The sequence below is a fragment of the Amblyomma mixtum genome, chromosome 3 (assembly GCF_055824585.1).
Source record: "Amblyomma mixtum isolate Tamu chromosome 3, ASM5582458v1, whole genome shotgun sequence".
Taxonomy (NCBI): Eukaryota; Metazoa; Arthropoda; class Arachnida; order Ixodida; family Ixodidae; genus Amblyomma; species Amblyomma mixtum.
The window spans coordinates 408,209,556-408,216,689 of record NC_143014.1 but is presented as its reverse complement, the minus strand read 5'-3'; positions in this window follow the sequence as shown (position 1 = coordinate 408,216,689).

Sequence of the window (7,134 nt, the reverse complement as noted above, 5' to 3'; positions counted from 1 at the left end):
TGGCGTAACCGGAACTTCCGCTGCTGCAGTTACGGGTGAAATGAAAGACGCAAATGCAACGCCGTGGGCTCCATGAGGCTACCCGCCGCAGATGTTGACGTGCCACTGGTCGGTATCGGTCGGCTCCGTGGGTTGGCGTCCTGCCTTGGTACGGGACAAAGGGAGAAACGATTGCCCTGCACAAATACTCCGGAAGAGCCCCGTCTTCGTTGAGAACTTGGCGTTGCTCAGCGCCCAATTTGCACGAAGCACTTCTCGGCGACATCCAGTCCGGGTGTGCTGCCGCTCATTTTTTCTGCGCCTCGGCGTGCGCGACGACGCCTTTCGGCTGCCAACAACTCGCACCGACTTTTGGAAAGCACGGCGGCCACAGCTCGCGAGCTCCAGGCGGTTTTCCGCACTAGATCTCGCCCGCACTGCTCGCTGCGCAACATGGAGGAAGGAAAATGTCCTGTTTCCATGGTAACTCGGCGTTGAGCGAGTGCGCCGGCGGCCGCCGGCACAGGCGACTGGGAGAATGGAATGATTAATTTCACTGCGGCGAGTATTCAGTGGGTGGTCGGCGCTACTAGATCGCCTTTATGGCTTTGCAAACACAGCAGCACTGACGAAGGTCTACGCAGAGTCCTCCCTGTTAATCAGCGCCTTAGCGCGAGCTCATTTCTTTTTGGCTTCATATGCATTTTGTTTTCATATGCATTTCTTTGCAAAGGGCAGGCACTCCGCCGCTTCCCTCCTGCCCCGCGCGCTGCATAGTAGGAACTTTGGACAGTATATAATTAGCACTGTTGGTGGACCTCGTAGGCGCTGTTAGAGCAGTTCCATCGCGTGAAGTGTTTTACCCGTGTCGCTTGCTTGGTCGCTTGGTCCTGCATACACAGAAAATTTTGCGCGTCGGCCGGAAGTACACGCGCGATTGGCAAATCGGACCCCGCCGTACACGCTTCTGGGGTTCTGATCTATGTGCTCCCCGCCCGCCACTGTCTTGGCCTCAAAAAGCGCACAGACTTGGCCAGAGAAAATATTCTATTTGCTGTGGCCGTAAGGCAGCGCAGCAAAATTAAAGAAAAATGAACACTCTGCTAGTTGGTAATAAAGGGCTAACAACACTTGGAACGGGCTACGCGCAGAGCTAGCATAGAAAAACTTTATTTAGTTCAGATAAGTGGCATAAGGGCGAACTACTCATTTGGCATTTGAACTAATCATTAACAACTCATGACGAGTTAGTCATGATTGGTTAATGACTAACTAACCAGTCATGACTGGTTAGTCATTAATCACTCATGACTAGTAAGTCATGATGGTTAGCCATGACTGGTTATTCATTAACCAGTCATTACTAGTCATGACTGGTTAGTCGTTAGTCGTGGTCAGTCATGACTGGTTAGCCATGACTAACCATGACTAATGAGTCATTAGTCATGACTTGTTAGTCGTTAACCAGTCATGACTGGTTATGACTGGTTAGTCATGATTAGTCATGACTTTTGTCATGACCAACGTTACTAGAACCAAGTTCTAGTAATGTTGGTCATGACTAGCTAGTCTTTAGCCAGACATGACTAGTTCATCATTAACCGATCATGACTAGTTGGTCATGACTAACTAGTCATTAGCCAGACATGACTAGTTGGTCATGACTAGCTAGTCATTAACCAGTCATCAATGAACTAGTCATGACTAGTTAGTCAATAACCAATCATGACTAACTAGTCACGACTAACCAATCATGACTAATTGGGTCATGAATAACTAGACATGACCCATGATTATCATGTCTAATTAGTCATGACCCAATTAGTCATGATTGGTTAGTCATGACTGGTTATTATACTCATGGGTCATGTCTAGTTAGTCATGACCCAATTAGTCATGATTGGTTAGTCATGACTAGTTAGTCATTAAGCACTCATGACTTAGTTGTCATTAAGCAGTTAGTTATTAAGCATCCATTAGTCATGGTTAGTCATGACTGATTAGTCATAACTGACCATGACTAATGACTGATTAGTCATGACACGTTAGTCATTAAGCAATCATGACTAGTTAGTCATTAACCAGTCATGACTAGTTATGACTGGTTAATGACTGATTAGTCATGACTAGTCATGAATGGTTTGTCATCGCTGGTTAGTCATGACTAGCTAATCATTAACCAGACATGACTAGTTCTTCATTAACCAATCATGACTGGTTTGTCATCACTGGTTAGTCATGACTAGCTAGTCATTACCCAGACATGACTAGTTAATCAATAACCAATCATGACTAGTAAGTCATGGGTCAAGTCATGACCCAATTAGTCATGAATGGTTAGTCATGACTACTTAGTAATTAACCAGTCATGGCTAGTCATGAGTGGTTAGCTGTTAGTCATGGTTAGTCGTGAGTGGTTAATCATGACTAACCATGATCAATTACTAATTAGTCAAGACTGGTTAGTTATTAAACAGTCATGACTAGTTAGTCATTAACCAGCCATTAGTAGCCATGACTGGTTTGTCATGGCTGGTTAGTCATGACTAGCCAGTCATTAACCAGACATGACTAGTTCGTAATTAGCCAATCATGGATAGTTATTCATGGGTGATGACTAATTAGCCATGACTCAATCAATCATGAGTAGCCAAACCAAGTCGCCCCATAGCCGCGTCGTGTGTGCCAACGGCCGTGCGGCCAAAGTTGCGCGGTAAGGCTTTCGCCTCGCGCACTTTAGATCTTCAAAGTGGCCCCTGAATTTTTTGTTTGTATTTTGTGACACCGGGCCTCTTCATGCCAACCTGCTTTGCACCGGGATGCAATAGCGGGTATCCCAACGATGACTCCACGGACAGTCATTTCAGCGTTTTTTCAATTTTTTCACAATATTAACAGCCTAATTTCGCATCACAGAAACGTGTTCTCCAAGATAACACGCAGCTTCGAAGCAAAAGCTGCCGTAATGGAAGTATTATTTTACTGCAGCCATGTAGAGCGCGAATGCAGCTCGCCAAAACCTCATATGTGCCGGCCGCTCCACGCTTCCGCGTTGCGTGTAGCAGACGACGCGCCCGGCAGGGAGCAAGACTCGACTGCAGCGCCGTTAGTTCTCGTGACCGCCGCTTGGGATACTCTTCTCCGCTGGGCGGTATGGGGAGCTGTGAAACTGAGTTGGTTCTAGCAACGTTGATCAAAACAGCGTAAGTTCCAATTAGAGTGTACTAGAAAGGTTTCGAGTGGGCCGAATAACCGGCTCCGCGCTTGCTTGGAGCTGAGGCGCTCCGCGTCGAAAATGCTGCGGTGGCGCTGCGGTCGAAGTGGATTGGGTTGCGCCGGAGTAGAGGAAGCGTCAGGAATGTTCTCGAGCAGGTAGCGGCGGCGTTTTTCTTTGCGTTGCTCGTTCTTTTGTGATCACTGTTTTATCCTGCAGTTACTATCAAAGTGTGTGGCATGCCTAATCGAAGGCATCGTCACTGCCTCTAGTTCCAATCTTATAACAAATACATTGTTGTTGAGCTTTCAGATTTTCTTTATGCAGTGTGACCAGACGTTTGTGCTCATAATGACAACTATGTCTATTCGCGGATATGTTTTGTGTTTTATAAATTCAAAATTTCCAGCTGCATAAATATTCTATAACAATATTTAACATTTGTTTCAAATTTTTTACTTTGTTGCCAGACGTATGTGAATAACCTTAGTGGCCAGATTTCTGAACCAAAACTATCACTTCCCGCTTGTACTAAAAGTGCTTAGTGGGAACTTATTATTTGCTGATACAAAAGCAGCCTCATTTCTGCAGCAAGTAAAACAGTGTGAGTTCCAATCTTACAACAAAGACATTGTTGTTGAGCTTTCAAATTTTTGATGCATTGTGGCCAGACGTTTGTGCTCATCATGGCAACTATACATTTCTTATCGCAGATTTGTTTCGCCTTACAGTAAAAAGTATTATTTTATTCTTCTGTTGTGAGGTAGCAATAATTTACGCAACATCTAGTCTAAATCTTAGTGAGTCGTCTGCATCAACGAAATTACAGCGGCGCCTGGGATCGAGCGCCCGTACCAGCGACCCGACGCGTACCAGCGACCCGACTTTTCGCCGACGATTCTGCAATTTATCGTAAAATGTATTCTAAGGATCATTGCCTAGCCCTTTAGTCTGACCTCAGCTCAGGGACAGCATGGTGCTCTACCTGGCTCATGCAACTTGACCTTTCGAAAACAAAATTTGTCCTTTACTAACCGAATGTCTCAAATTCAAACAGCGTATGCCTTAAATAGTACTGCAATCGTGTTGGTAACCACGTAGAAATACCTTGGTCTTCGCCTTCATTCGGACCTAACCTGGAACCACAACCTTATTCTTGCATCCCCTAATCGGCTGTTAGGTCTTCTAAAACACAACTTAAAGTATGCGCCTTCCCACCTTCGAACACATGCTTACACCGCACTAATTAGATCTAAAATTGAATATGCTTCGGCTATTTTGGACCCTCATCAGGCTTATTTAATAAAAAGCATCGAATCATGAAAGAACTGTTTATTTCGTTTTATTTACAATGGTTATTCACATCATACCGGCATCATAGTCTTGAAGGAACACGCAGATGTTCATGAATTATGGGTCGAGCCTAAAGTTGCACGTTTGTCACCTTTTTATAAACTGTATCTGCACTCAGCACTTCATAACGACTTTTTTTTTGTTACGTTCTTCCATTTTTCACCGACGCGATCATCCTTCTAATGTTAGGTGCGTGTCATGTCGTACATTTACCTACGGCCATTCAATCATAACGAGCACTATAGCTGATTGGAACGCTCTTCCTTCACATGCCGCGACTGCCACTAATCCGGATAAACTTTTCAAACTAATGTCTGCCATTACTACCACTTAACTTTTTGCGTTCATTGTTTCATATCAGTGCATTGGTCTTTTCGCCTTGCATTTTTATTAATGGTGATTCACATTGTTTCAATTTAGTGCTGTGGTTTCAATGAAGTTGTATCGATTTTATAGCAGGGTGTAATTTTTCACGGTCCGCTGCTTCGCTCATTTTTCTCTTTTGTTTTTGTTTTTTTTTTGTTTTTCATTTTTTCGCTTGAATGATAAATTAGTATTTTATTCCAATCTCCTATAATGCTTTTTTTGTTTTCTCGTCTATTTGTGGTTTATTTTCTATTTTTGATCGATTGCCTGTACCCCATTATGTAATAGCATCAGTCGTGACGGCCTTCACGGGTTTTTGGACAAACCAAATAAATAACATCCCAAAAGCGACTCGGGCTATGCGGGACGCCGTAGTGGAGAGCTCCGGATAATTTCGGCCACCTGGGGTTCTTTGCCGTGCACTGACATCGCACTGCACACGGGCCTCTAGCATTACGCCTCCATCGAAATGCGACAGCTTCAGCGTGGATAGAACCCACGTCTTTTGGGTCAGCAGCCGATCACCACAACCAATGATCCACCGCGAGAGGATGTGTGTGTGTTTCTCGCCTATCTAAAAACGCAATATTTGAGCTTTAGAACTGGTACTGATCTGGTATGTAGGCTGTAAGGCCAGGAACGTGGTTCCAATATTGCGAGGTCCTTGGCATGAATGACTGAAAACAAGCTTTCGTTCGACATGAAAGTATACAGCTACTTTATGGGATGATCGGTACAAGACGAAGCGTATGACGGTGGAATAATGAGTGCAGCGCATAAAGTATGGCTGTGAAAAGTGATTCTGTGGAGGAAGGAAACCATAACTAGTTTACAGCAAGCAGCAAGAGACGGTAATTGGAATATAGATTTCATGAAAATTATACTACTTGTGTGGTTTTTATTATGCAGAATGCAACGAGCAGCATTTTTGAGAAAAATGTTCAGCTGATGTAATGAGAGTGCAGTTTATTCATTGCAGCAGCTTTGCATATTGCAGCAGATTATTCAACTTGAAAACGAACTAGGGTTTTATAAACATTAGCAATTTTACAGAAGAGGTGGGAGAAAAGTTGCCCTAGGTATCCTAACATGGGGTTCGTGTTGCAGATTATTTGGTTGGCGTGAAAAGACCTAGTAGGACCGGAAGTGAGGTCAGCATCGAGGCAACGATGTCATTCCGAGTCAGGCGCCAAGTTATCGAGGTAGGAGGAGGATAAGAAAATTTCCATGGTACACGCAGTACTTTGAACTTCGTAATTTTCCTGACTCAAGGCCCTACAACAGTAAAAAATAGCGTTAATATCAGTTTTCAGCATCCAGGCATTCGCAAAACTTAATTTTGCGAGGAGTAACGCACACCAAGGTTCCATTTCTAGCTCTACAGTTTTTGTGTGCCGATTGTCCCGGAGCTTTTGTTGGTCGACCTATGCGACATTGAAACTGTTGAGGGGAGGGGGGGATGGGGGGGGGGGCAACTTTTACGACGTAACCCACCAATATGGGAGTAAATGCGGTACTATCCATCGAAAGTTTTGGGGCACGCTGTCCCCTTATGAGACGGTGCGTAAGGCTGCGCGGGATGTGCGCGCTTCTTTGACGCCGTCTGGGTGCGGGTGCACGGACTATGTCCCAAGTTGTTCGCTGAGTGATGGCGTAAAACATTTATTTATACTATTTACAAAAGAGGTAATGCTTGGACCGGGCCTGAAGGGCCCGGCCCCCAACGGGAGCGCGGTTAGAATGCGCGCGGTCGCGGAGCCGGCTAGATTACGGCCAAAGCGACTGGCCAGGAACGTTCAGTGCGGGAGCTCCTAGTGTGCGCTGCCCATGCTCATCGCGGTTCCGGCGGCCTGGGTCAGCTATTATTAGCGTAGCCGGACAGCCGTACAGCAAATACGGTAACGCGTTGCCGTTCCTACCGTTGCCAGGCTTGCCCAGCCGCATTTGCCCTACGGTGGGGCTAAAACTCTCTCTAGAAACGTTAAGGGTTAAGAAGTTCCCGGACCGTGTCATGGGTGCGGCGTCCTTCCCGACTTAGCAGAGACGTTCCACAGGTGTCGTAGAAGGAGTACCTGGCCTGATTGGCTGCGACGCTCGTAGCCCTGTCTCGAGTGTAGCGCGGTAACTAGTGTATCGTCCTGTTCTTTGCGGTTTCTTTTTGTTTTGTCTGAGCGTGTTGACTCTGTTGATGCTCTGTTGCGCGTATGTGCGTGTAGCTGCGC